At 43.8% G+C, this 9,308-nt stretch overlaps 1 pseudogene; it reads right to left on the bottom strand.

Moving 5' to 3' along the window:
- Positions 1-4,131: 4,131 nt before the first annotated feature.
- On the bottom strand, positions 4,132-7,346 carry LOC148144507 (putative G protein-coupled receptor 139; annotated as a pseudogene).
- Positions 7,347-9,308: the final 1,962 nt, after the last annotated feature.

Here is a 9,308-nt window from a genome sequence, read left to right as displayed (position 1 = left end):
TTCAGTGACTGTTGTTTGTAGAATAAATATTGACTGCGTGATCCCTTGCTGGTCACTCCTCTGCCACTTTTCAGAATAGGTTCCAGGCTGTCTTTTGCATACAGGTGAGTGCACAGATAGAGATACAAGTCAACGTGCCTTCCAAATATGGCCCATCATCAGACAGACATTGCAGAGGCAGATTTAACCTTTGATTCCCTGAACTCCTGGAGTGACAGCTTCAGCTTGGAATTAGCAGGTTCATGTGCTGTTAATGGAGTCACAGGTGACTTGAACTCAAGTGGACTCAAATTATTATATTTATCTTTTCAGGTAAATGTTAGAGTCTATTTCAACACGGGATAGCCGGAGACAGATAACATTGCGAGAAAATCACAGATTATCGTTTCGATGGACTGGGGTTATGTCTCTAAGTGATGATGCATAATGCAGGTTGCAGGTCATCAGTTAAATTTCGGTAATTGCAAGTTTGTGTTGGGATTCTGTGTCCGTTTGTGGATTTCAGTGCCGCAGCACATGTGCGTGAGGGGCAGTGAGTGAGTAAGAGTGGATAGAATTATCTATGATTGTGTAGCTGTGTCTCTGAGTGTGAGTGTATTTGTTTGTGTGAGTACTTTGGATGGCTCATTGAAGGAAGTAAATGGATGGGAACTTAGAAAAATTAACGTACGGATGGATCTCAGCCTCAGGGCTGCAGTTCTCTGAAAGTGGCAACGCGCACAGGTAACATGGTCAAGTAGTCATCTGCCAAGCTTTCCCACAACATTCCGGACATATGGTCTAATTTTTATGAAGTCAGATGGATTTTTAACGAACATTAATGAGGCCTCATTTGGAATATTGCACACAGTTCAGGTCGCCATATTGCCGGAGGTATATGGAGCTGAAAATATGTTGATGGAAAAGGGCAGCAGGTCAGACAGCATCCAATGAGCAGCAGAATCGACGTTTCGGGCATGAGCCCTTCTTCAGCCATTCTTCTCCTGTTCCTTGGATGCTACCTGACCTGCTGCGCTTTTCCAGCAGCACATTTTCAGCTCTGATCTCCAGCATCTGCAGTCTTCACTTTCTCCTAGGAGTTATATGGAGGCTTTGCAAAGGCTACAGAACTTTTAAGTCAGGATGTTGCTTGGCTGGGAGGGTATTATGTTCAAGGACATATTGGACAAACTTAGCTTGTTGTCACTTGAACTTCCGAGGCTGAGGGGTTTCGGGGGGGGGGGGGGTGGGAGGAGGGGGGGGGGGTAGTCGGGGAGAACTGGAGGTCGCTTACACAATGAAGAGAGGCACGGATAGAATTGTCAGAGAGTCGGAATCTTTTTGTCCCAGGTTAGAAATATCAATTAGTATGGGACATACATTAAAGGTAAAACAGGTAAATTTAAAGGCGATGTGAGGGACACGTTTATTTAACATAGACGTTTGTATGTGTGTGGAATGTGGTGTCAGAGAAGGTGATGATGACACATACAATAGCAACTGTTTACGAGGCGTCTTGACAGGCTTATGAACAGGCAGGGAGTCGAGGGATACGGATGATGTGGAGGGAAAAAGTTTTTAGTTTAGAAACGTGTCATTTATTCCACAGACGTGGAAGGTTTCAACGTCAATTCCTGTGGTGGATTGTTCCTTTTTCTTTTATACATTGATGTGGGATAGCTTAGCTTTTTCTATCACTTATAGCCTGTACTATTGATCGTGAAAGTAAATTTGATTTTTAGCTTCACTAGGTTGACGTCCCATTGTTAGATGCGCGCTCAAAATATTCAAACAATTGGCAAGAACCCGCAGAATCTGACACGTCAGAAAGTCCTTACCACTGATGGAGCAGGGTGCAGCTATGGGATCCTGTCCAATGTGTGGTGCAGTATTGGCAGGGCCTTGCAAACTGGGAGGTGGGGATCTAAATATACGGGGAGGGGTCAGAAATTTTGCGCTGCACGACATAATTGGGAAGGTTACATTTTTGTTAGTGGAAAGTTGGAGGTCACAACATTTTGGAGGGACACAAATTCTGGAGATGAAATTTTTGAAGGGTGCACTTTGGAGAGAGAGCAGAAATTTTGAGTCAATATCTTGAAGTCAAAAATGGGGAAAGAAAGAGAGATGGCGAGAGAAAAAAAATTAAACAAGGCAGAAGGTGAAAAAAAAGGAACAACGTTACAGAGATTATGCCTGTGCCTGTCTCTCTGGGCAGTGTGATGTCTGCTGTTTTGGGGTTGAGTCCACTGAAATGAGGTTAACTCCTTCACACCTTTCTCCTTGTCTGTCGCTCGTGTGGTTAAAGTGATACAATGCCAATGATCATGTAGACATATGCTGACATGTGTGCGCCACTGTTCTTTTGTGTACTTCTGCCTGTTTGTCAATCTTTGACTGTAATGAGGCACGCTTACTGCTGGAGTGAAGTTTGAAAGTGTGAATGAATCAAAAAGCGAATGAACAAAGGCTCAGAATTTCTCTCTCCATTTTGTGTTTAATGTCATACAATATCGTCGAGGCCTACAGAGTGCCCACAGCGACACACATCCGGGAAACTGAGAACCGCGAAGCTTCAAATCAGCAGCTGAGCATGACAGTCCCTGTGCAGAATTCAGAGCTGGCCCATCTTCTCACCGTAATCGCCCTGACGACAATGAATCAGGTAATCCACCAGGAAGGAAAAGGACGGCTACCTCACTGTGGAGACTGTCCAATACTTCCCGCACACCAGTGAATGCAGGGATTTTCACACTGACAGAACCGACTTTTAACAGATGGAAAATCCTGGAACTCCCTCACTGAGGGCATTGCGGGTCGATGAACAACACATGGGTTGCAGCGGTTCAAGAAGATTATCAAATGATACAGCGGGTCATGGATCAGTTGCAGAGTTTAAGCCGGGGAAGTGTGAGCTGTTGCACTTTGGGAGATCAAATGTTAAGAGGGCGTCATAGTGTCTCAGCTGTTGGCACTGTAGCCTCACATTGCTGGGCACGTCAATTCAATTCCACGCTCGGGTGATTGTCTATGTAGAGTTTTCACGTTTCTCCCATATCTGTGTGATTTCAAAGGTTAAGTAAATTGGCCTTGCTAAGTTGTTCACAATGCAGGGAGTCTAACCTAATGTAATCTAATCAATGTTAAGGGACATGTTGGTTTGGAAGATTTCTCATGTGAAATACGTTAGGGGGGATGTGTCTCGGTAGGATGCTCTTCAGAAAGACGATGTGACCTCAATGGGCCGAATGGCCATGCATCGACATTCACGGGACTCGAACCTAAGATTTTACAGTTAATGACAGGCCTCCGAACAACATTTACGAACGGTAGGCTCCTGGGGTGTAAAAGGAATAGCTCCCTGAAGGTGGCCACACAAGTAGATAGGTTGGTAAAAAAAGGCATGTCGCATATTTGACATTATCGCTCAGAGGATGGAGCGCAAGAGTCAGGACGTGATGGAGCAACTTTATCAGACTTTGCTGAGGCCACACTTAGAATGTTGCATTCAATAGTGTTTGCCGCATTACAGGAGATTCGAGAAGGTTTTGGAGAGGGTGCAGAAGAGGTTCAGCAGTGTGCTTCCTGCCTTAGAAGATATTTTCTTTTGATCGCGGGTGGATGAGGGGGATCATGATAGAAGTTTACAAAATGATGACGGGATAGGTAGAGTTGACAGTCAGAATATTCTCCCCAGAGTTCAAAATTCGAACACTACAGGGCATGCATTAAAGGTGAGAGGGGGAAAGTTCAAAGGAAATACGAGGGGCAAGGTTTTTGTTTCAGACAGAGAGTGGCATTTGACTGAAACGGACTGCCAAAGGTTGTGTTCGAGTCAGAGATGATAAAGGCGTTTAAGAGGCTTTTAGAGCAGGTCATCAATAAGCAAGGAATGGAGGGATATAGACCGTGGGCAGACACAAGGGATCAGTTTAATTTGGCGTCGTGACAACGCAGCATCATGGGACAAAGGGCCTGTTGCTTTGCCGTACATTTCAGTGTTCTAAAGAAGCTGCTCACGTGAAGTGTCTTGTCTATTGTGCTATTGCCAGCAGATTGGGTGCAGTCATATCAGTTTTGGGCACTACCATTGCCAATGCATTGGGAAATTTGCTGGTATCTTTGAGCGTTGCCTGGTTTATTTTCCAAGGACTACTGAGCGCCTTGAACAATTTGAGAAAAGGGGTATTTCAATGCACTCGTCAACTGTTCTCTAAACTTATTCTGGGTCACGGCATAAATCAGAGTGTTTGTACAGCAACTGAGGAGCTGTAGCATGAAGCCTAATTCCTGGACAAAATCATGTATCCAGACAGACCAATAGCCTAAAAACACCATTCAGTTCCAAATCGAATATAGCATGATCATTATCCACAGCAAGATGAAATTTGCTGAGATAACAAATAGTAAAATGATGGATTTCCTTCGACTCTCCATTTCTGGGTCTCTGGCACTCTGGCGAATAAGTCTCTTACGTGCTTTGCTACTCATGAGAATGTGCCAGACGGTGAAAACATTCAGCAGCAGAATCAGGACGAAGGGGAGAGCTGGGGTGAGAATATGATGGAGAAACTCAATTGTGACCCAGACACGAGATTCCTGCACAGCATTTGTGACACGGCAAAACCAGGGCCTGTTCATCAACCAGTACCGATTTGTCAACATAAAATACCAGAAAGTGTTCTTCAAACAGCTCAGCACAGTCACTGTTCCGAGAAACACAGGTACTGTTTTCTCATTGCAATATTTGCTTTTCAGCTCCTGGCAACATATGGCCAAAAATCGATCAAAGGTGAAAATGACAGTGAACCAAACAGAACAGTCAGTAACTGCATAAAGCAGGACTGCATGGATGTTACACACAGGGACGGTCTCCAGGAAGACAAAGTGGATATAATAAACGATTGGTATATGTCTCAATATCAAGTCGAAGATAATAACCAGTAGGTCTGTCGTTGCCATAGCCACAAGATAACAGGTGACACATTTGGAGAGACCACACTTGCTCCGAGATAGGATCACAATCGTCACTATGTTAACTGTGAGGAAGGACAGTTATATTACATGAAGTGCACAAAACCCGACACAATACTCAAGGTAAGGTCTTACTAACTCCTTATCTATTTGCAGCAGTACATCTGTGCTTTTATAATTCAGTCCTTTTGCAATGAATGCCAGGATTCCATTTGTGATTCTTATTATACCCGACAGCCGAATGCCGACTTTTTTGGATTCGTGCACAAGGACACTATTGTCAAGTGGAAAGTATTTATGGTCACTTTAAAATAGAAATTGTGTTGGGAAATTTGAAGTTTACTGAAAGTGGAGTCTCGGCTGCCATAATGGAAAATTTGGGAGATGGGTTGTTCCAGCATAGGTACACATAGGCACATGGATACCTGGTTGCTGTTTTGGCAGCAGTTAGGATTTGACCTATTAGTTGAAATTGTGCCCAGGATACCAGAAGCCAATGAAAATTGAATTTTATTGATTTGACACCTTGAAATATATCAAATTTCAAGCATTTAATGAGTCATGGGGTGTATATAAACCCGGGTATTGAGTTAGTGACCGATCTCTAGAAAGACATTATCTCTGTGGGTAAAATTTACTGAGGAAGAGCAGAAGCAGAAGAGAAAGAGGTTACAATTTTGAGAGTTACTGGATCTGGTCAGTTTCTAATCGCAAGTGACAAAAACATCTACATACATTCTGACATGTTACCCGAGTGGGTCACATTTTGTGGAAAAATATGACAGAAATCTATTGGGTTAGTTCTGACACCTGACAAAACCAGACCATTTTGTGTGGACTTTTGGAAGATCAACGCCGTGACAAAATCGTCTCCTATTCATAACCAAGATTGGAAGACTGTGTAGAGAAAGTTGGAAAAGCCACTTAGATCAGAAACTTGGACTTGCTGCATGATTAGTGGCAGGTAGCCATATCAGAGAAAGCAAACCAAATGAGCTATATCAATTCAAAGTGATGCATTTTGGAATGAAGAACGCATCAGTCACATTCCAAAGACTCACAAATGTAGTTATGGCCGGATTAACAAATTATGCACTTTATGTGAATGATCTCGTGATCTTTATCGAGTCATACAAAAATCACATGGTACAGTTGGCAGAGCTCTTGGAACGATTAAGTGAAACAAAACTGGTAATAAACCTAAAGAGCACCGAAGTCGCAAAGACTAAGGTGACGTTCTGCGGATTGAACATCAGTCATGGAAAGTTAACCCCATGGAACGTGAAGACTAAGGGCGTCGAGAAATTTCCATCACGATCCTCGAAGAAAGAGGTGCATCAAACGGAATCTACCAGAGGTTTGTTCCAAACCTCAGCTGTCTCGTGACACTACTGACGGATTGTTGAGCAGAACAACGCCAAGAGGCATTTGGGAATTTGAAAGATGTACTAACAAATGCATGAGTTTTAGCAGCACCAAATTGATCAGGTTTGTCATTGAATGGGTCAAATTACCTTTCTCTTCTGTGGTGTCGATCTGTATGTTTCTATGACTTATGCTATTGTGATGCAGAGGGAGTGGGGTTCAGAGCTAGGGAAAGGGATGTTTAGAAAACATGGATGGAGAAAACGGCACTGGAGTTGAACGAGCTACCCGAGAACTGATGGATGGATGACGTTTGTGTCACAGAGTCACACAAGAAGGAAACAGATCCATCGGCCCAACTTGTCCATACCGACCATGATTCCCAATATGATCTAGTCCCATTTGCCTTTAATGCATTCTGAACCCATCTACCCATCCAGATCCCTTTTGAATGTTGTAATTGGACCAGCCTCCACCACTTCCTCTGACAGCTCATTCTACACACGAATCACATGAAAAAGCTGCCCCTCATGTAAGGCTTGCCTCTCTTACCTTGAGTTTATGCGCTTTAGGTTTGCACTCCCCCACCTTGGGTGTGTGTGGGGGTTTGTGGTGCGGAGCCTTGCGTGTTCATGTTATCTATGTCCACCGTGACTTCATAAACCTTTTTAAGGTCATCCTTCAGTCTCCTACAGTCCAGGGAGAAAGAAGTCACAGCCTATCTAACCACTCCTAACATGGCAAACCTTCCAGTTTAGATAACAGCGTTGTAAATAATTTCTAATTTCTTTCCAATTAATAATATCCTTCCTTTAGCAGGGCGAGCAGAATTGCGTGTGGAACATCAAATGCGGCCTTACTGGATGTGACGGCTTCACCAGATACATACCAGGAACGTCGACAAAAGCCAGAATGGGGTAGTAGACGCCCTGAATAATCCAAAGCACGTCCTGAATCCGTGATGTTAGAGATATCCAATCCTGGGAAAGCCAGTAAAGTCCATCGTAGAAACTTCTATCCATTGTCTTAATGATCCCAGCTGGTCACTCTCAGAATCCAATCTCTTGTTCTCTCTGTCCAAACACTGGTTCCCGGATAGTGAGGGACCTGGCACTGCCGCTGGCATGGCAGGGTAAAAGGCCGTCAGGAGTCCCTCATTATTAAAGGAGGGAAGCGCCCTCCAGGGACACAACGAAGATCTGTTGAGACTGATGTTAATGATAGATGATGAACAAACAGGTTCCACTAACCCATTCAATTCCAGCAGCGGTCTACGCCACAAGAAAACTGAATATCGTCTCTGGAGAAGGAGTGCGCGGTGTCCACCAACACCCTTGAGCTGTTCAGGGAGAGATGGGCACTGCAGGGATGGTGTGTATTATTTCCCCCTCCAACTCCGTTTTGATTTAATCCCTACCCTCCCCTTCACTGTTTGATCACACAGCATTGCCCTTTGATGTGAACAGCACTACTTGTCACTGATCACTTGGGTGTTTCTTTTCTTCTTAGTGGTTGATATTGAATAAAGCTTTGTACACTCTATGTCTTCCACTGTGTCTCACACCTGCACACACAAGCATGGAAAAAAAGAAGAATAATAAAAGGTAGGTTCTGTTCACTCTGAGAGCTGGCTCTGAGGGAGCTGGATCATTGTCAAGGACTTTCCACATGTAAATAAAAGATTTTTAAAATTCAGGAGTGTCAGGGGTTTTGCTCAGTCAGCGAGCTGGCTCTGTGGTAACTGGGTCACTGTCACGTACAGTCAATAAAAGAAAAAAAAGTAAACTGAATATCTTCCCAGATTCATTGCTACATGTGCGAGTCAATGAAGGTGTGCATGGGGGAAAGTGAATTAATAGTGACTGTCACCTTTCAATATGTCTCTGAAATTGGAGTGAGGTCAAGGAATAGAGGGTTATAGATAGTCTATCCCGTTTAGTAAACAACAATGGATTTGCTTTATTTTTCATTCGTTCCCTGGACCCAGGATATCGTAGGTTGGACTCAACATATATTAACCTGTACCTCGTTTCCCCCATGAGAAAGTGGTGGTGTGCGACTTGGAGTGGAACTAGATGAACAAGGGGTCATAGATATGGGGAACGCCAGGCCCTGCAATTTCCCCTCTAAGTCAGTCACCATCCCACTTGGAAATCTATCGCCATTCTTTCAGTGTGGCTGAGTCAGAATTTTGGAATTCCCTCCCTAATGACATCATTCATTTAACCTAAACCACATGGACATCAGCGGTTCAAAAAAGCAGCTCACCACCAACTTCTCACGCACAGAAACGAACACATGCACACACACGTGCAGACACATAAATCCAGGCACATGCATGTAGAGATACCCACAAACAAATACCTGATGTCTCTGGGTAGATTCGTGGATAAAGGATTCATCTGCTAAATAAAGCCATGCTCATTTGTACAATAAACTTATGTTAATTTGCACAACGGATCTGTTCAATCGCACGATGTTAATTTGCAAATAGGAATTAATGATCCGTGCTTGTGTGCATGAGTGAGTGTCAGTGAATGAGTATTATCAGGAGTGTGAATGCGATTGTCTCTGCGGGTATTAGTGAGTGCCTGACTTGGAGATGGGTGAAATTGAGTGTGTGTCAGTTAGTGAGTGTGGAAGTGGAAATATCTGTGTCACTGAGTGTGTGTAAGTGACAGTCGGAGTGAAGTTATGTTTCTGTGCGCGTCACAGTGAGTGAGTAAGTGCGTAATTGCCTGTTTTTCTGTGTGAATGTCAGTGAGCGAGTGTGAGTCTATCAGTGAGTGCGAGAGTGTAAGTGCAATTGTTCTTGACATTATGACTGTGAATGAGTATGTCAGTGAGTCATGTGAGTGAGTGCAATTGTCTGTGTTTGTTTGAGTATGTGCAGCAGCAGCCTACATGATGACGAAGCTGGGTCACAGATACTTCGGAAGTTGCCCAGGCGCTGAATTTACTGAACTCGAGTTTGAGCCCACAAAGCTGCA

This window comes from Chiloscyllium plagiosum, unplaced genomic scaffold (genome assembly GCF_037043375.1).
Source record: "Chiloscyllium plagiosum isolate Xiang-an unplaced genomic scaffold, Cpla_swu_hap1 HiC_scaffold_27, whole genome shotgun sequence".
NCBI classification, from domain to species: Eukaryota; Metazoa; Chordata; class Chondrichthyes; order Orectolobiformes; family Hemiscylliidae; genus Chiloscyllium; species Chiloscyllium plagiosum.
Note: the sequence above shows the minus strand (reverse complement) of the source record. Positions and strands in the feature narration are given on the sequence as shown.